The sequence below is a fragment of the Lepisosteus platostomus genome, unplaced genomic scaffold (assembly GCF_059453375.1).
Source record: "Lepisosteus platostomus isolate fLepPlt1 unplaced genomic scaffold, fLepPlt1.hap1 Scaffold_136_H1, whole genome shotgun sequence".
In the NCBI taxonomy this organism is placed as follows: Eukaryota; Metazoa; Chordata; class Actinopteri; order Semionotiformes; family Lepisosteidae; genus Lepisosteus; species Lepisosteus platostomus.
This window is the reverse complement of record NW_028291517.1, coordinates 36,948-54,364: the sequence shown is the minus strand read 5'-3', so window position 1 is coordinate 54,364 and position 17,417 is coordinate 36,948. Positions and strand designations below refer to the sequence as shown.

At 63.0% G+C, this 17,417-nt stretch overlaps 17 non-coding genes across 17 annotated transcripts; all 17 read left to right on the top strand.

Moving 5' to 3' along the window:
* The first annotated feature begins 326 nt into the window (after positions 1 to 326).
* On the top strand, positions 327 to 517 carry LOC148637072 (U2 spliceosomal RNA). The gene has a single exon (XR_015931654.1). It is a non-coding gene; the product is annotated as a U2 spliceosomal RNA (small nuclear RNA).
* Positions 518 to 1,354: 837 nt separating this feature from the next.
* Positions 1,355 to 1,545, top strand: LOC148637071 (U2 spliceosomal RNA). Its single transcript, XR_015931653.1, has one exon. It is a non-coding gene; the product is annotated as a U2 spliceosomal RNA (small nuclear RNA).
* Positions 1,546 to 2,386: 841 nt separating this feature from the next.
* On the top strand, positions 2,387 to 2,577 carry LOC148637070 (U2 spliceosomal RNA). Its single transcript, XR_015931750.1, has one exon. It is a non-coding gene; the product is annotated as a U2 spliceosomal RNA (small nuclear RNA).
* An 841-nt stretch (positions 2,578 to 3,418) lies between these two features.
* Positions 3,419 to 3,609, top strand: LOC148637069 (U2 spliceosomal RNA). Its single transcript, XR_015931749.1, has one exon. It is a non-coding gene; the product is annotated as a U2 spliceosomal RNA (small nuclear RNA).
* Positions 3,610 to 4,450: 841 nt separating this feature from the next.
* On the top strand, positions 4,451 to 4,641 carry LOC148637068 (U2 spliceosomal RNA). The gene has a single exon (XR_015931748.1). It is a non-coding gene; the product is annotated as a U2 spliceosomal RNA (small nuclear RNA).
* Positions 4,642 to 5,482: 841 nt separating this feature from the next.
* LOC148637067 (U2 spliceosomal RNA) lies at positions 5,483 to 5,673 on the top strand. Its single transcript, XR_015931747.1, has one exon. It is a non-coding gene; the product is annotated as a U2 spliceosomal RNA (small nuclear RNA).
* Positions 5,674 to 6,513: 840 nt separating this feature from the next.
* LOC148637066 (U2 spliceosomal RNA) lies at positions 6,514 to 6,704 on the top strand. The gene has a single exon (XR_015931746.1). It is a non-coding gene; the product is annotated as a U2 spliceosomal RNA (small nuclear RNA).
* Positions 6,705 to 7,545: 841 nt separating this feature from the next.
* LOC148637065 (U2 spliceosomal RNA) lies at positions 7,546 to 7,736 on the top strand. Its single transcript, XR_015931744.1, has one exon. It is a non-coding gene; the product is annotated as a U2 spliceosomal RNA (small nuclear RNA).
* Positions 7,737 to 8,572: 836 nt separating this feature from the next.
* On the top strand, positions 8,573 to 8,763 carry LOC148637064 (U2 spliceosomal RNA). The gene has a single exon (XR_015931743.1). It is a non-coding gene; the product is annotated as a U2 spliceosomal RNA (small nuclear RNA).
* An 841-nt stretch (positions 8,764 to 9,604) lies between these two features.
* On the top strand, positions 9,605 to 9,795 carry LOC148637063 (U2 spliceosomal RNA). Its single transcript, XR_015931742.1, has one exon. It is a non-coding gene; the product is annotated as a U2 spliceosomal RNA (small nuclear RNA).
* An 841-nt stretch (positions 9,796 to 10,636) lies between these two features.
* Positions 10,637 to 10,827, top strand: LOC148637062 (U2 spliceosomal RNA). The gene has a single exon (XR_015931741.1). It is a non-coding gene; the product is annotated as a U2 spliceosomal RNA (small nuclear RNA).
* An 841-nt stretch (positions 10,828 to 11,668) lies between these two features.
* On the top strand, positions 11,669 to 11,859 carry LOC148637061 (U2 spliceosomal RNA). The gene has a single exon (XR_015931740.1). It is a non-coding gene; the product is annotated as a U2 spliceosomal RNA (small nuclear RNA).
* An 841-nt stretch (positions 11,860 to 12,700) lies between these two features.
* On the top strand, positions 12,701 to 12,891 carry LOC148637060 (U2 spliceosomal RNA). The gene has a single exon (XR_015931739.1). It is a non-coding gene; the product is annotated as a U2 spliceosomal RNA (small nuclear RNA).
* Positions 12,892 to 13,732: 841 nt separating this feature from the next.
* On the top strand, positions 13,733 to 13,923 carry LOC148637059 (U2 spliceosomal RNA). The gene has a single exon (XR_015931738.1). It is a non-coding gene; the product is annotated as a U2 spliceosomal RNA (small nuclear RNA).
* An 836-nt stretch (positions 13,924 to 14,759) lies between these two features.
* Positions 14,760 to 14,950, top strand: LOC148637058 (U2 spliceosomal RNA). Its single transcript, XR_015931737.1, has one exon. It is a non-coding gene; the product is annotated as a U2 spliceosomal RNA (small nuclear RNA).
* Positions 14,951 to 15,791: 841 nt separating this feature from the next.
* On the top strand, positions 15,792 to 15,982 carry LOC148637057 (U2 spliceosomal RNA). The gene has a single exon (XR_015931736.1). It is a non-coding gene; the product is annotated as a U2 spliceosomal RNA (small nuclear RNA).
* An 841-nt stretch (positions 15,983 to 16,823) lies between these two features.
* LOC148637056 (U2 spliceosomal RNA) lies at positions 16,824 to 17,014 on the top strand. Its single transcript, XR_015931735.1, has one exon. It is a non-coding gene; the product is annotated as a U2 spliceosomal RNA (small nuclear RNA).
* Positions 17,015 to 17,417: the final 403 nt, after the last annotated feature.

Below are 17,417 nucleotides of genomic sequence, written 5' to 3'. Positions count from 1 at the left end.
GGTGCTGGCGCTCGGCTTTGGCTTGCAGCCGGTTGGGCGCAGCTGCTGCCGGTGGGAGGGGCCTAAGCTAAGGAGGCCGGGCGGCTGGCGCCCCCTGCGGCTGCGGTCGTTGTCGGGCCGTTGACAGAAGATCAAAGAGCAGGGCCCCCGCCCGGGACTGGCAGGAAGGCAGGCGGGCAGGCAAGAGAGAGGGGGAGCAGAGTCCCGCGGCAGGCCTCTGGCTGCAGGGAGGCCGGCAGCTGCGCGGGTCCCGGGCTCCAGAGGAGTCGGCCTGCGCCACTGTGCGCCAGCGGAACGCCCGCGCGTCGGTCCGCGCCTTTGTGGGCATCGCTTCTCGGCCTTTTGGCTAAGATCAAGTGTAGTATCTGTTCTTATCAGTTTAATATCTGATACGTCCCCCATCGGGGGACCACATATTAAACGGATTTTTGGAACAGGGAGCTGGATCAGGAGCTTGCTCCGTCCTCTCCACGCATCGGCCCGGTATTGCAGCGCCTCCGGGAGCGGTGCACCACCTTCTCTCAGCGGTGAAAAGACAGACGTAGGTAGCTAGCGAGCGAGCGAGCGAGCGAAGTGGACTGGAGCTCCTTCTTCTCGGGTCTCGTCCCTCGTCCCCCATCTGTGTGTCTCTGTGTTCTGTCTCTCTCTCTCGCCCTCTCGGTTCCCGTGCTCCCTCTGTGCGCTTTCCCGCGTCTCGACTCTCTGGGCAAGCAGGCCGGCCCCCTTTTCGGCTCCCGTGCGTTTTCCCTCCAAAAAACTTAGGTTTTTCAGCCTTTTCCCAGGGAGGCAGGCGTGGCTTGCTTGCTTGCTTGCTTGCTTGCTTGCTTGCTTGCTTGCTTGCGTGCGTGTCCGTCCCCGTCCCTGCAGGCGGGCCCCTTTCGACAGCTGGGCGTTTTCCCTCCAAAAAACTTAGTATATCCACCTTTTCTTTCTTTTTTTTCGGCAGGCAGGCAGGCAGGCGTGTGTGCGCGCGCGTCCCCGTCCCTCCCTCCCTCCCGAGAGAGAGCTGCCCCTTGCCTCTGCCCGCAGGTGCTGGCGCTCGGCTTTGGCTTGCAGCCGGTTGGGCGCAGCTGCTGCCGGTGGGAGGGGCCTAAGCTAAGGAGGCCGGGCGGCTGGCGCCCCCTGCGGCTGCGGTCGTTGTCGGGCCGTTGACAGAAGATCAAAGAGCAGGGCCCCCGCCCGGGACTGGCAGGAAGGCAGGCGGGCAGGCAAGAGAGAGGGGGAGCAGAGTCCCGCGGCAGGCCTCTGGCTGCAGGGAGGCCGGCAGCTGCGCGGGTCCCGGGCTCCAGAGGAGTCGGCCTGCGCCACTGTGCGCCAGCGGAACGCCCGCGCGTCGGTCCGCGCCTTTGTGGGCATCGCTTCTCGGCCTTTTGGCTAAGATCAAGTGTAGTATCTGTTCTTATCAGTTTAATATCTGATACGTCCCCCATCGGGGGACCACATATTAAACGGATTTTTGGAACAGGGAGCTGGATCAGGAGCTTGCTCCGTCCTCTCCACGCATCGGCCCGGTATTGCAGCGCCTCCGGGAGCGGTGCACCACCTTCTCTCAGCGGTGAAAAGACAGACGTAGGTAGCTAGCGAGCGAGCGAGCGAGCGAAGTGGACTGGAGCTCCTTCTTCTCGGGTCTCGTCCCTCGTCCCCCATCTGTGTGTCTCTGTGTTCTGTCTCTCTCTCTCGCCCTCTCGGTTCCCGTGCTCCCTCTGTGCGCTTTCCCGCGTCTCGACTCTCTGGGCAAGCAGGCCGGCCCCCTTTTCGGCTCCCGTGCGTTTTCCCTCCAAAAAACTTAGGTTTTTCAGCCTTTTCCCAGGGAGGCAGGCGTGGCTTGCTTGCTTGCTTGCTTGCTTGCTTGCTTGCTTGCTTGCTTGCTTGCGTGCGTGTCCGTCCCCGTCCCTGCAGGCGGGCCCCTTTCGACAGCTGGGCGTTTTCCCTCCAAAAAACTTAGTATATCCACCTTTTCTTTCTTTTTTTTCGGCAGGCAGGCAGGCAGGCGTGTGTGCGCGCGCGTCCCCGTCCCTCCCTCCCTCCCGAGAGAGAGCTGCCCCTTGCCTCTGCCCGCAGGTGCTGGCGCTCGGCTTTGGCTTGCAGCCGGTTGGGCGCAGCTGCTGCCGGTGGGAGGGGCCTAAGCTAAGGAGGCCGGGCGGCTGGCGCCCCCTGCGGCTGCGGTCGTTGTCGGGCCGTTGACAGAAGATCAAAGAGCAGGGCCCCCGCCCGGGACTGGCAGGAAGGCAGGCGGGCAGGCAAGAGAGAGGGGGAGCAGAGTCCCGCGGCAGGCCTCTGGCTGCAGGGAGGCCGGCAGCTGCGCGGGTCCCGGGCTCCAGAGGAGTCGGCCTGCGCCACTGTGCGCCAGCGGAACGCCCGCGCGTCGGTCCGCGCCTTTGTGGGCATCGCTTCTCGGCCTTTTGGCTAAGATCAAGTGTAGTATCTGTTCTTATCAGTTTAATATCTGATACGTCCCCCATCGGGGGACCACATATTAAACGGATTTTTGGAACAGGGAGCTGGATCAGGAGCTTGCTCCGTCCTCTCCACGCATCGGCCCGGTATTGCAGCGCCTCCGGGAGCGGTGCACCACCTTCTCTCAGCGGTGAAAAGACAGACGTAGGTAGCTAGCGAGCGAGCGAGCGAGCGAAGTGGACTGGAGCTCCTTCTTCTCGGGTCTCGTCCCTCGTCCCCCATCTGTGTGTCTCTGTGTTCTGTCTCTCTCTCTCGCCCTCTCGGTTCCCGTGCTCCCTCTGTGCGCTTTCCCGCGTCTCGACTCTCTGGGCAAGCAGGCCGGCCCCCTTTTCGGCTCCCGTGCGTTTTCCCTCCAAAAAACTTAGGTTTTTCAGCCTTTTCCCAGGGAGGCAGGCGTGGCTTGCTTGCTTGCTTGCTTGCTTGCTTGCTTGCTTGCTTGCTTGCTTGCGTGCGTGTCCGTCCCCGTCCCTGCAGGCGGGCCCCTTTCGACAGCTGGGCGTTTTCCCTCCAAAAAACTTAGTATATCCACCTTTTCTTTCTTTTTTTTCGGCAGGCAGGCAGGCAGGCGTGTGTGCGCGCGCGTCCCCGTCCCTCCCTCCCTCCCGAGAGAGAGCTGCCCCTTGCCTCTGCCCGCAGGTGCTGGCGCTCGGCTTTGGCTTGCAGCCGGTTGGGCGCAGCTGCTGCCGGTGGGAGGGGCCTAAGCTAAGGAGGCCGGGCGGCTGGCGCCCCCTGCGGCTGCGGTCGTTGTCGGGCCGTTGACAGAAGATCAAAGAGCAGGGCCCCCGCCCGGGACTGGCAGGAAGGCAGGCGGGCAGGCAAGAGAGAGGGGGAGCAGAGTCCCGCGGCAGGCCTCTGGCTGCAGGGAGGCCGGCAGCTGCGCGGGTCCCGGGCTCCAGAGGAGTCGGCCTGCGCCACTGTGCGCCAGCGGAACGCCCGCGCGTCGGTCCGCGCCTTTGTGGGCATCGCTTCTCGGCCTTTTGGCTAAGATCAAGTGTAGTATCTGTTCTTATCAGTTTAATATCTGATACGTCCCCCATCGGGGGACCACATATTAAACGGATTTTTGGAACAGGGAGCTGGATCAGGAGCTTGCTCCGTCCTCTCCACGCATCGGCCCGGTATTGCAGCGCCTCCGGGAGCGGTGCACCACCTTCTCTCAGCGGTGAAAAGACAGACGTAGGTAGCTAGCGAGCGAGCGAGCGAGCGAAGTGGACTGGAGCTCCTTCTTCTCGGGTCTCGTCCCTCGTCCCCCATCTGTGTGTCTCTGTGTTCTGTCTCTCTCTCTCGCCCTCTCGGTTCCCGTGCTCCCTCTGTGCGCTTTCCCGCGTCTCGACTCTCTGGGCAAGCAGGCCGGCCCCCTTTTCGGCTCCCGTGCGTTTTCCCTCCAAAAAACTTAGGTTTTTCAGCCTTTTCCCAGGGAGGCAGGCGTGGCTTGCTTGCTTGCTTGCTTGCTTGCTTGCTTGCTTGCTTGCTTGCTTGCGTGCGTGTCCGTCCCCGTCCCTGCAGGCGGGCCCCTTTCGACAGCTGGGCGTTTTCCCTCCAAAAAACTTAGTATATCCACCTTTTCTTTCTTTTTTTTCGGCAGGCAGGCAGGCAGGCGTGTGTGCGCGCGCGTCCCCGTCCCTCCCTCCCTCCCGAGAGAGAGCTGCCCCTTGCCTCTGCCCGCAGGTGCTGGCGCTCGGCTTTGGCTTGCAGCCGGTTGGGCGCAGCTGCTGCCGGTGGGAGGGGCCTAAGCTAAGGAGGCCGGGCGGCTGGCGCCCCCTGCGGCTGCGGTCGTTGTCGGGCCGTTGACAGAAGATCAAAGAGCAGGGCCCCCGCCCGGGACTGGCAGGAAGGCAGGCGGGCAGGCAAGAGAGAGGGGGAGCAGAGTCCCGCGGCAGGCCTCTGGCTGCAGGGAGGCCGGCAGCTGCGCGGGTCCCGGGCTCCAGAGGAGTCGGCCTGCGCCACTGTGCGCCAGCGGAACGCCCGCGCGTCGGTCCGCGCCTTTGTGGGCATCGCTTCTCGGCCTTTTGGCTAAGATCAAGTGTAGTATCTGTTCTTATCAGTTTAATATCTGATACGTCCCCCATCGGGGGACCACATATTAAACGGATTTTTGGAACAGGGAGCTGGATCAGGAGCTTGCTCCGTCCTCTCCACGCATCGGCCCGGTATTGCAGCGCCTCCGGGAGCGGTGCACCACCTTCTCTCAGCGGTGAAAAGACAGACGTAGGTAGCTAGCGAGCGAGCGAGCGAGCGAAGTGGACTGGAGCTCCTTCTTCTCGGGTCTCGTCCCTCGTCCCCCATCTGTGTGTCTCTGTGTTCTGTCTCTCTCTCTCGCCCTCTCGGTTCCCGTGCTCCCTCTGTGCGCTTTCCCGCGTCTCGACTCTCTGGGCAAGCAGGCCGGCCCCCTTTTCGGCTCCCGTGCGTTTTCCCTCCAAAAAACTTAGGTTTTTCAGCCTTTTCCCAGGGAGGCAGGCGTGGCTTGCTTGCTTGCTTGCTTGCTTGCTTGCTTGCTTGCTTGCTTGCTTGCGTGCGTGTCCGTCCCCGTCCCTGCAGGCGGGCCCCTTTCGACAGCTGGGCGTTTTCCCTCCAAAAAACTTAGTATATCCACCTTTTCTTTCTTTTTTTTCGGCAGGCAGGCAGGCAGGCGTGTGTGCGCGCGCGTCCCCGTCCCTCCCTCCCTCCCGAGAGAGAGCTGCCCCTTGCCTCTGCCCGCAGGTGCTGGCGCTCGGCTTTGGCTTGCAGCCGGTTGGGCGCAGCTGCTGCCGGTGGGAGGGGCCTAAGCTAAGGAGGCCGGGCGGCTGGCGCCCCCTGCGGCTGCGGTCGTTGTCGGGCCGTTGACAGAAGATCAAAGAGCAGGGCCCCCGCCCGGGACTGGCAGGAAGGCAGGCGGGCAGGCAAGAGAGAGGGGGAGCAGAGTCCCGCGGCAGGCCTCTGGCTGCAGGGAGGCCGGCAGCTGCGCGGGTCCCGGGCTCCAGAGGAGTCGGCCTGCGCCACTGTGCGCCAGCGGAACGCCCGCGCGTCGGTCCGCGCCTTTGTGGGCATCGCTTCTCGGCCTTTTGGCTAAGATCAAGTGTAGTATCTGTTCTTATCAGTTTAATATCTGATACGTCCCCCATCGGGGGACCACATATTAAACGGATTTTTGGAACAGGGAGCTGGATCAGGAGCTTGCTCCGTCCTCTCCACGCATCGGCCCGGTATTGCAGCGCCTCCGGGAGCGGTGCACCACCTTCTCTCAGCGGTGAAAAGACAGACGTAGGTAGCTAGCGAGCGAGCGAGCGAGCGAAGTGGACTGGAGCTCCTTCTTCTCGGGTCTCGTCCCTCGTCCCCCATCTGTGTGTCTCTGTGTTCTGTCTCTCTCTCTCGCCCTCTCGGTTCCCGTGCTCCCTCTGTGCGCTTTCCCGCGTCTCGACTCTCTGGGCAAGCAGGCCGGCCCCCTTTTCGGCTCCCGTGCGTTTTCCCTCCAAAAAACTTAGGTTTTTCAGCCTTTTCCCAGGGAGGCAGGCGTGCTTGCTTGCTTGCTTGCTTGCTTGCTTGCTTGCTTGCTTGCTTGCTTGCGTGCGTGTCCGTCCCCGTCCCTGCAGGCGGGCCCCTTTCGACAGCTGGGCGTTTTCCCTCCAAAAAACTTAGTATATCCACCTTTTCTTTCTTTTTTTTCGGCAGGCAGGCAGGCAGGCGTGTGTGCGCGCGCGTCCCCGTCCCTCCCTCCCTCCCGAGAGAGAGCTGCCCCTTGCCTCTGCCCGCAGGTGCTGGCGCTCGGCTTTGGCTTGCAGCCGGTTGGGCGCAGCTGCTGCCGGTGGGAGGGGCCTAAGCTAAGGAGGCCGGGCGGCTGGCGCCCCCTGCGGCTGCGGTCGTTGTCGGGCCGTTGACAGAAGATCAAAGAGCAGGGCCCCCGCCCGGGACTGGCAGGAAGGCAGGCGGGCAGGCAAGAGAGAGGGGGAGCAGAGTCCCGCGGCAGGCCTCTGGCTGCAGGGAGGCCGGCAGCTGCGCGGGTCCCGGGCTCCAGAGGAGTCGGCCTGCGCCACTGTGCGCCAGCGGAACGCCCGCGCGTCGGTCCGCGCCTTTGTGGGCATCGCTTCTCGGCCTTTTGGCTAAGATCAAGTGTAGTATCTGTTCTTATCAGTTTAATATCTGATACGTCCCCCATCGGGGGACCACATATTAAACGGATTTTTGGAACAGGGAGCTGGATCAGGAGCTTGCTCCGTCCTCTCCACGCATCGGCCCGGTATTGCAGCGCCTCCGGGAGCGGTGCACCACCTTCTCTCAGCGGTGAAAAGACAGACGTAGGTAGCTAGCGAGCGAGCGAGCGAGCGAAGTGGACTGGAGCTCCTTCTTCTCGGGTCTCGTCCCTCGTCCCCCATCTGTGTGTCTCTGTGTTCTGTCTCTCTCTCTCGCCCTCTCGGTTCCCGTGCTCCCTCTGTGCGCTTTCCCGCGTCTCGACTCTCTGGGCAAGCAGGCCGGCCCCCTTTTCGGCTCCCGTGCGTTTTCCCTCCAAAAAACTTAGGTTTTTCAGCCTTTTCCCAGGGAGGCAGGCGTGGCTTGCTTGCTTGCTTGCTTGCTTGCTTGCTTGCTTGCTTGCTTGCTTGCGTGCGTGTCCGTCCCCGTCCCTGCAGGCGGGCCCCTTTCGACAGCTGGGCGTTTTCCCTCCAAAAAACTTAGTATATCCACCTTTTCTTTCTTTTTTTTCGGCAGGCAGGCAGGCAGGCGTGTGTGCGCGCGCGTCCCCGTCCCTCCCTCCCTCCCGAGAGAGAGCTGCCCCTTGCCTCTGCCCGCAGGTGCTGGCGCTCGGCTTTGGCTTGCAGCCGGTTGGGCGCAGCTGCTGCCGGTGGGAGGGGCCTAAGCTAAGGAGGCCGGGCGGCTGGCGCCCCCTGCGGCTGCGGTCGTTGTCGGGCCGTTGACAGAAGATCAAAGAGCAGGGCCCCCGCCCGGGACTGGCAGGAAGGCAGGCGGGCAGGCAAGAGAGAGGGGGAGCAGAGTCCCGCGGCAGGCCTCTGGCTGCAGGGAGGCCGGCAGCTGCGCGGGTCCCGGGCTCCAGAGGAGTCGGCCTGCGCCACTGTGCGCCAGCGGAACGCCCGCGCGTCGGTCCGCGCCTTTGTGGGCATCGCTTCTCGGCCTTTTGGCTAAGATCAAGTGTAGTATCTGTTCTTATCAGTTTAATATCTGATACGTCCCCCATCGGGGGACCACATATTAAACGGATTTTTGGAACAGGGAGCTGGATCAGGAGCTTGCTCCGTCCTCTCCACGCATCGGCCCGGTATTGCAGCGCCTCCGGGAGCGGTGCACCACCTTCTCTCAGCGGTGAAAAGACAGACGTAGGTAGCTAGCGAGCGAGCGAGCGAGCGAAGTGGACTGGAGCTCCTTCTTCTCGGGTCTCGTCCCTCGTCCCCCATCTGTGTGTCTCTGTGTTCTGTCTCTCTCTCTCGCCCTCTCGGTTCCCGTGCTCCCTCTGTGCGCTTTCCCGCGTCTCGACTCTCTGGGCAAGCAGGCCGGCCCCCTTTTCGGCTCCCGTGCGTTTTCCCTCCAAAAAACTTAGGTTTTTCAGCCTTTTCCCAGGGAGGCAGGCTTGCTTGCTTGCTTGCTTGCTTGCTTGCTTGCTTGCTTGCTTGCTTGCGTGCGTGTCCGTCCCCGTCCCTGCAGGCGGGCCCCTTTCGACAGCTGGGCGTTTTCCCTCCAAAAAACTTAGTATATCCACCTTTTCTTTCTTTTTTTTCGGCAGGCAGGCAGGCAGGCGTGTGTGCGCGCGCGTCCCCGTCCCTCCCTCCCTCCCGAGAGAGAGCTGCCCCTTGCCTCTGCCCGCAGGTGCTGGCGCTCGGCTTTGGCTTGCAGCCGGTTGGGCGCAGCTGCTGCCGGTGGGAGGGGCCTAAGCTAAGGAGGCCGGGCGGCTGGCGCCCCCTGCGGCTGCGGTCGTTGTCGGGCCGTTGACAGAAGATCAAAGAGCAGGGCCCCCGCCCGGGACTGGCAGGAAGGCAGGCGGGCAGGCAAGAGAGAGGGGGAGCAGAGTCCCGCGGCAGGCCTCTGGCTGCAGGGAGGCCGGCAGCTGCGCGGGTCCCGGGCTCCAGAGGAGTCGGCCTGCGCCACTGTGCGCCAGCGGAACGCCCGCGCGTCGGTCCGCGCCTTTGTGGGCATCGCTTCTCGGCCTTTTGGCTAAGATCAAGTGTAGTATCTGTTCTTATCAGTTTAATATCTGATACGTCCCCCATCGGGGGACCACATATTAAACGGATTTTTGGAACAGGGAGCTGGATCAGGAGCTTGCTCCGTCCTCTCCACGCATCGGCCCGGTATTGCAGCGCCTCCGGGAGCGGTGCACCACCTTCTCTCAGCGGTGAAAAGACAGACGTAGGTAGCTAGCGAGCGAGCGAGCGAGCGAAGTGGACTGGAGCTCCTTCTTCTCGGGTCTCGTCCCTCGTCCCCCATCTGTGTGTCTCTGTGTTCTGTCTCTCTCTCTCGCCCTCTCGGTTCCCGTGCTCCCTCTGTGCGCTTTCCCGCGTCTCGACTCTCTGGGCAAGCAGGCCGGCCCCCTTTTCGGCTCCCGTGCGTTTTCCCTCCAAAAAACTTAGGTTTTTCAGCCTTTTCCCAGGGAGGCAGGCGTGGCTTGCTTGCTTGCTTGCTTGCTTGCTTGCTTGCTTGCTTGCTTGCTTGCGTGCGTGTCCGTCCCCGTCCCTGCAGGCGGGCCCCTTTCGACAGCTGGGCGTTTTCCCTCCAAAAAACTTAGTATATCCACCTTTTCTTTCTTTTTTTTCGGCAGGCAGGCAGGCAGGCGTGTGTGCGCGCGCGTCCCCGTCCCTCCCTCCCTCCCGAGAGAGAGCTGCCCCTTGCCTCTGCCCGCAGGTGCTGGCGCTCGGCTTTGGCTTGCAGCCGGTTGGGCGCAGCTGCTGCCGGTGGGAGGGGCCTAAGCTAAGGAGGCCGGGCGGCTGGCGCCCCCTGCGGCTGCGGTCGTTGTCGGGCCGTTGACAGAAGATCAAAGAGCAGGGCCCCCGCCCGGGACTGGCAGGAAGGCAGGCGGGCAGGCAAGAGAGAGGGGGAGCAGAGTCCCGCGGCAGGCCTCTGGCTGCAGGGAGGCCGGCAGCTGCGCGGGTCCCGGGCTCCAGAGGAGTCGGCCTGCGCCACTGTGCGCCAGCGGAACGCCCGCGCGTCGGTCCGCGCCTTTGTGGGCATCGCTTCTCGGCCTTTTGGCTAAGATCAAGTGTAGTATCTGTTCTTATCAGTTTAATATCTGATACGTCCCCCATCGGGGGACCACATATTAAACGGATTTTTGGAACAGGGAGCTGGATCAGGAGCTTGCTCCGTCCTCTCCACGCATCGGCCCGGTATTGCAGCGCCTCCGGGAGCGGTGCACCACCTTCTCTCAGCGGTGAAAAGACAGACGTAGGTAGCTAGCGAGCGAGCGAGCGAGCGAAGTGGACTGGAGCTCCTTCTTCTCGGGTCTCGTCCCTCGTCCCCCATCTGTGTGTCTCTGTGTTCTGTCTCTCTCTCTCGCCCTCTCGGTTCCCGTGCTCCCTCTGTGCGCTTTCCCGCGTCTCGACTCTCTGGGCAAGCAGGCCGGCCCCCTTTTCGGCTCCCGTGCGTTTTCCCTCCAAAAAACTTAGGTTTTTCAGCCTTTTCCCAGGGAGGCAGGCGTGGCTTGCTTGCTTGCTTGCTTGCTTGCTTGCTTGCTTGCTTGCTTGCTTGCGTGCGTGTCCGTCCCCGTCCCTGCAGGCGGGCCCCTTTCGACAGCTGGGCGTTTTCCCTCCAAAAAACTTAGTATATCCACCTTTTCTTTCTTTTTTTTCGGCAGGCAGGCAGGCAGGCGTGTGTGCGCGCGCGTCCCCGTCCCTCCCTCCCTCCCGAGAGAGAGCTGCCCCTTGCCTCTGCCCGCAGGTGCTGGCGCTCGGCTTTGGCTTGCAGCCGGTTGGGCGCAGCTGCTGCCGGTGGGAGGGGCCTAAGCTAAGGAGGCCGGGCGGCTGGCGCCCCCTGCGGCTGCGGTCGTTGTCGGGCCGTTGACAGAAGATCAAAGAGCAGGGCCCCCGCCCGGGACTGGCAGGAAGGCAGGCGGGCAGGCAAGAGAGAGGGGGAGCAGAGTCCCGCGGCAGGCCTCTGGCTGCAGGGAGGCCGGCAGCTGCGCGGGTCCCGGGCTCCAGAGGAGTCGGCCTGCGCCACTGTGCGCCAGCGGAACGCCCGCGCGTCGGTCCGCGCCTTTGTGGGCATCGCTTCTCGGCCTTTTGGCTAAGATCAAGTGTAGTATCTGTTCTTATCAGTTTAATATCTGATACGTCCCCCATCGGGGGACCACATATTAAACGGATTTTTGGAACAGGGAGCTGGATCAGGAGCTTGCTCCGTCCTCTCCACGCATCGGCCCGGTATTGCAGCGCCTCCGGGAGCGGTGCACCACCTTCTCTCAGCGGTGAAAAGACAGACGTAGGTAGCTAGCGAGCGAGCGAGCGAGCGAAGTGGACTGGAGCTCCTTCTTCTCGGGTCTCGTCCCTCGTCCCCCATCTGTGTGTCTCTGTGTTCTGTCTCTCTCTCTCGCCCTCTCGGTTCCCGTGCTCCCTCTGTGCGCTTTCCCGCGTCTCGACTCTCTGGGCAAGCAGGCCGGCCCCCTTTTCGGCTCCCGTGCGTTTTCCCTCCAAAAAACTTAGGTTTTTCAGCCTTTTCCCAGGGAGGCAGGCGTGGCTTGCTTGCTTGCTTGCTTGCTTGCTTGCTTGCTTGCTTGCTTGCTTGCGTGCGTGTCCGTCCCCGTCCCTGCAGGCGGGCCCCTTTCGACAGCTGGGCGTTTTCCCTCCAAAAAACTTAGTATATCCACCTTTTCTTTCTTTTTTTTCGGCAGGCAGGCAGGCAGGCGTGTGTGCGCGCGCGTCCCCGTCCCTCCCTCCCTCCCGAGAGAGAGCTGCCCCTTGCCTCTGCCCGCAGGTGCTGGCGCTCGGCTTTGGCTTGCAGCCGGTTGGGCGCAGCTGCTGCCGGTGGGAGGGGCCTAAGCTAAGGAGGCCGGGCGGCTGGCGCCCCCTGCGGCTGCGGTCGTTGTCGGGCCGTTGACAGAAGATCAAAGAGCAGGGCCCCCGCCCGGGACTGGCAGGAAGGCAGGCGGGCAGGCAAGAGAGAGGGGGAGCAGAGTCCCGCGGCAGGCCTCTGGCTGCAGGGAGGCCGGCAGCTGCGCGGGTCCCGGGCTCCAGAGGAGTCGGCCTGCGCCACTGTGCGCCAGCGGAACGCCCGCGCGTCGGTCCGCGCCTTTGTGGGCATCGCTTCTCGGCCTTTTGGCTAAGATCAAGTGTAGTATCTGTTCTTATCAGTTTAATATCTGATACGTCCCCCATCGGGGGACCACATATTAAACGGATTTTTGGAACAGGGAGCTGGATCAGGAGCTTGCTCCGTCCTCTCCACGCATCGGCCCGGTATTGCAGCGCCTCCGGGAGCGGTGCACCACCTTCTCTCAGCGGTGAAAAGACAGACGTAGGTAGCTAGCGAGCGAGCGAGCGAGCGAAGTGGACTGGAGCTCCTTCTTCTCGGGTCTCGTCCCTCGTCCCCCATCTGTGTGTCTCTGTGTTCTGTCTCTCTCTCTCGCCCTCTCGGTTCCCGTGCTCCCTCTGTGCGCTTTCCCGCGTCTCGACTCTCTGGGCAAGCAGGCCGGCCCCCTTTTCGGCTCCCGTGCGTTTTCCCTCCAAAAAACTTAGGTTTTTCAGCCTTTTCCCAGGGAGGCAGGCGTGGCTTGCTTGCTTGCTTGCTTGCTTGCTTGCTTGCTTGCTTGCTTGCTTGCGTGCGTGTCCGTCCCCGTCCCTGCAGGCGGGCCCCTTTCGACAGCTGGGCGTTTTCCCTCCAAAAAACTTAGTATATCCACCTTTTCTTTCTTTTTTTTCGGCAGGCAGGCAGGCAGGCGTGTGTGCGCGCGCGTCCCCGTCCCTCCCTCCCTCCCGAGAGAGAGCTGCCCCTTGCCTCTGCCCGCAGGTGCTGGCGCTCGGCTTTGGCTTGCAGCCGGTTGGGCGCAGCTGCTGCCGGTGGGAGGGGCCTAAGCTAAGGAGGCCGGGCGGCTGGCGCCCCCTGCGGCTGCGGTCGTTGTCGGGCCGTTGACAGAAGATCAAAGAGCAGGGCCCCCGCCCGGGACTGGCAGGAAGGCAGGCGGGCAGGCAAGAGAGAGGGGGAGCAGAGTCCCGCGGCAGGCCTCTGGCTGCAGGGAGGCCGGCAGCTGCGCGGGTCCCGGGCTCCAGAGGAGTCGGCCTGCGCCACTGTGCGCCAGCGGAACGCCCGCGCGTCGGTCCGCGCCTTTGTGGGCATCGCTTCTCGGCCTTTTGGCTAAGATCAAGTGTAGTATCTGTTCTTATCAGTTTAATATCTGATACGTCCCCCATCGGGGGACCACATATTAAACGGATTTTTGGAACAGGGAGCTGGATCAGGAGCTTGCTCCGTCCTCTCCACGCATCGGCCCGGTATTGCAGCGCCTCCGGGAGCGGTGCACCACCTTCTCTCAGCGGTGAAAAGACAGACGTAGGTAGCTAGCGAGCGAGCGAGCGAGCGAAGTGGACTGGAGCTCCTTCTTCTCGGGTCTCGTCCCTCGTCCCCCATCTGTGTGTCTCTGTGTTCTGTCTCTCTCTCTCGCCCTCTCGGTTCCCGTGCTCCCTCTGTGCGCTTTCCCGCGTCTCGACTCTCTGGGCAAGCAGGCCGGCCCCCTTTTCGGCTCCCGTGCGTTTTCCCTCCAAAAAACTTAGGTTTTTCAGCCTTTTCCCAGGGAGGCAGGCGTGGCTTGCTTGCTTGCTTGCTTGCTTGCTTGCTTGCTTGCTTGCTTGCTTGCGTGCGTGTCCGTCCCCGTCCCTGCAGGCGGGCCCCTTTCGACAGCTGGGCGTTTTCCCTCCAAAAAACTTAGTATATCCACCTTTTCTTTCTTTTTTTTCGGCAGGCAGGCAGGCAGGCGTGTGTGCGCGCGCGTCCCCGTCCCTCCCTCCCTCCCGAGAGAGAGCTGCCCCTTGCCTCTGCCCGCAGGTGCTGGCGCTCGGCTTTGGCTTGCAGCCGGTTGGGCGCAGCTGCTGCCGGTGGGAGGGGCCTAAGCTAAGGAGGCCGGGCGGCTGGCGCCCCCTGCGGCTGCGGTCGTTGTCGGGCCGTTGACAGAAGATCAAAGAGCAGGGCCCCCGCCCGGGACTGGCAGGAAGGCAGGCGGGCAGGCAAGAGAGAGGGGGAGCAGAGTCCCGCGGCAGGCCTCTGGCTGCAGGGAGGCCGGCAGCTGCGCGGGTCCCGGGCTCCAGAGGAGTCGGCCTGCGCCACTGTGCGCCAGCGGAACGCCCGCGCGTCGGTCCGCGCCTTTGTGGGCATCGCTTCTCGGCCTTTTGGCTAAGATCAAGTGTAGTATCTGTTCTTATCAGTTTAATATCTGATACGTCCCCCATCGGGGGACCACATATTAAACGGATTTTTGGAACAGGGAGCTGGATCAGGAGCTTGCTCCGTCCTCTCCACGCATCGGCCCGGTATTGCAGCGCCTCCGGGAGCGGTGCACCACCTTCTCTCAGCGGTGAAAAGACAGACGTAGGTAGCTAGCGAGCGAGCGAGCGAGCGAAGTGGACTGGAGCTCCTTCTTCTCGGGTCTCGTCCCTCGTCCCCCATCTGTGTGTCTCTGTGTTCTGTCTCTCTCTCTCGCCCTCTCGGTTCCCGTGCTCCCTCTGTGCGCTTTCCCGCGTCTCGACTCTCTGGGCAAGCAGGCCGGCCCCCTTTTCGGCTCCCGTGCGTTTTCCCTCCAAAAAACTTAGGTTTTTCAGCCTTTTCCCAGGGAGGCAGGCGTGCTTGCTTGCTTGCTTGCTTGCTTGCTTGCTTGCTTGCTTGCTTGCGTGCGTGTCCGTCCCCGTCCCTGCAGGCGGGCCCCTTTCGACAGCTGGGCGTTTTCCCTCCAAAAAACTTAGTATATCCACCTTTTCTTTCTTTTTTTTCGGCAGGCAGGCAGGCAGGCGTGTGTGCGCGCGCGTCCCCGTCCCTCCCTCCCTCCCGAGAGAGAGCTGCCCCTTGCCTCTGCCCGCAGGTGCTGGCGCTCGGCTTTGGCTTGCAGCCGGTTGGGCGCAGCTGCTGCCGGTGGGAGGGGCCTAAGCTAAGGAGGCCGGGCGGCTGGCGCCCCCTGCGGCTGCGGTCGTTGTCGGGCCGTTGACAGAAGATCAAAGAGCAGGGCCCCCGCCCGGGACTGGCAGGAAGGCAGGCGGGCAGGCAAGAGAGAGGGGGAGCAGAGTCCCGCGGCAGGCCTCTGGCTGCAGGGAGGCCGGCAGCTGCGCGGGTCCCGGGCTCCAGAGGAGTCGGCCTGCGCCACTGTGCGCCAGCGGAACGCCCGCGCGTCGGTCCGCGCCTTTGTGGGCATCGCTTCTCGGCCTTTTGGCTAAGATCAAGTGTAGTATCTGTTCTTATCAGTTTAATATCTGATACGTCCCCCATCGGGGGACCACATATTAAACGGATTTTTGGAACAGGGAGCTGGATCAGGAGCTTGCTCCGTCCTCTCCACGCATCGGCCCGGTATTGCAGCGCCTCCGGGAGCGGTGCACCACCTTCTCTCAGCGGTGAAAAGACAGACGTAGGTAGCTAGCGAGCGAGCGAGCGAGCGAAGTGGACTGGAGCTCCTTCTTCTCGGGTCTCGTCCCTCGTCCCCCATCTGTGTGTCTCTGTGTTCTGTCTCTCTCTCTCGCCCTCTCGGTTCCCGTGCTCCCTCTGTGCGCTTTCCCGCGTCTCGACTCTCTGGGCAAGCAGGCCGGCCCCCTTTTCGGCTCCCGTGCGTTTTCCCTCCAAAAAACTTAGGTTTTTCAGCCTTTTCCCAGGGAGGCAGGCGTGGCTTGCTTGCTTGCTTGCTTGCTTGCTTGCTTGCTTGCTTGCTTGCTTGCGTGCGTGTCCGTCCCCGTCCCTGCAGGCGGGCCCCTTTCGACAGCTGGGCGTTTTCCCTCCAAAAAACTTAGTATATCCACCTTTTCTTTCTTTTTTTTCGGCAGGCAGGCAGGCAGGCGTGTGTGCGCGCGCGTCCCCGTCCCTCCCTCCCTCCCGAGAGAGAGCTGCCCCTTGCCTCTGCCCGCAGGTGCTGGCGCTCGGCTTTGGCTTGCAGCCGGTTGGGCGCAGCTGCTGCCGGTGGGAGGGGCCTAAGCTAAGGAGGCCGGGCGGCTGGCGCCCCCTGCGGCTGCGGTCGTTGTCGGGCCGTTGACAGAAGATCAAAGAGCAGGGCCCCCGCCCGGGACTGGCAGGAAGGCAGGCGGGCAGGCAAGAGAGAGGGGGAGCAGAGTCCCGCGGCAGGCCTCTGGCTGCAGGGAGGCCGGCAGCTGCGCGGGTCCCGGGCTCCAGAGGAGTCGGCCTGCGCCACTGTGCGCCAGCGGAACGCCCGCGCGTCGGTCCGCGCCTTTGTGGGCATCGCTTCTCGGCCTTTTGGCTAAGATCAAGTGTAGTATCTGTTCTTATCAGTTTAATATCTGATACGTCCCCCATCGGGGGACCACATATTAAACGGATTTTTGGAACAGGGAGCTGGATCAGGAGCTTGCTCCGTCCTCTCCACGCATCGGCCCGGTATTGCAGCGCCTCCGGGAGCGGTGCACCACCTTCTCTCAGCGGTGAAAAGACAGACGTAGGTAGCTAGCGAGCGAGCGAGCGAGCGAAGTGGACTGGAGCTCCTTCTTCTCGGGTCTCGTCCCTCGTCCCCCATCTGTGTGTCTCTGTGTTCTGTCTCTCTCTCTCGCCCTCTCGGTTCCCGTGCTCCCTCTGTGCGCTTTCCCGCGTCTCGACTCTCTGGGCAAGCAGGCCGGCCCCCTTTTCGGCTCCCGTGCGTTTTCCCTCCAAAAAACTTAGGTTTTTCAGCCTTTTCCCAGGGAGGCAGGCGTGGCTTGCTTGCTTGCTTGCTTGCTTGCTTGCTTGCTTGCTTGCTTGCTTGCGTGCGTGTCCGTCCCCGTCCCTGCAGGCGGGCCCCTTTCGACAGCTGGGCGTTTTCCCTCCAAAAAACTTAGTATATCCACCTTTTCTTTCTTTTTTTTCGGCAGGCAGGCAGGCAGGCGTGTGTGCGCGCGCGTCCCCGTCCCTCCCTCCCTCCCGAGAGAGAGCTGCCCCTTGCCTCTGCCCGCAGGTGCTGGCGCTCGGCTTTGGCTTGCAGCCGGTTGGGCGCAGCTGCTGCCGGTGGGAGGGGCCTAAGCTAAGGAGGCCGGGCGGCTGGCGCCCCCTGCGGCTGCGGTCGTTGTCGGGCCGTTGACAGAAGATCAAAGAGCAGGGCCCCCGCCCGGGACTGGCAGGAAGGCAGGCGGGCAGGCAAGAGAGAGGGGGAGCAGAGTCCCGCGGCAGGCCTCTGGCTGCAGGGAGGCCGGCAGCTGCGCGGGTCCCGGGCTCCAGAGGAGTCGGCCTGCGCCACTGTGCGCCAGCGGAACGCCCGCGCGTCGGTCCGCGCCTTTGTGGGCATCGCTTCTCGGCCTTTTGGCTAAGATCAAGTGTAGTATCTGTTCTTATCAGTTTAATATCTGATACGTCCCCCATCGGGGGACCACATATTAAACGGATTTTTGGAACAGGGAGCTGGATCAGGAGCTTGCTCCGTCCTCTCCACGCATCGGCCCGGTATTGCAGCGCCTCCGGGAGCGGTGCACCACCTTCTCTCAGCGGTGAAAAGACAGACGTAGGTAGCTAGCGAGCGAGCGAGCGAGCGAAGTGGACTGGAGCTCCTTCTTCTCGGGTCTCGTCCCTCGTCCCCCATCTGTGTGTCTCTGTGTTCTGTCTCTCTCTCTCGCCCTCTCGGTTCCCGTGCTCCCTCTGTGCGCTTTCCCGCGTCTCGACTCTCTGGGCAAGCAGGCCGGCCCCCTTTTCGGCTCCCGTGCGTTTTCCCTCCAAAAAACTTAGGTTTTTCAGCCTTTTCCCAGGGAGGCAGGCGTGGCTTGCTTGCTTGCTTGCTTGCTTGCTTGCTTGCTTGCTTGCTTGTGCGTGTCCGTCCCCGTCCCTGCAGGCGGGCCCCTTTCGACAGCTGGGCGTTTTCCCTCCAAAAAACTTAGTATATCCAC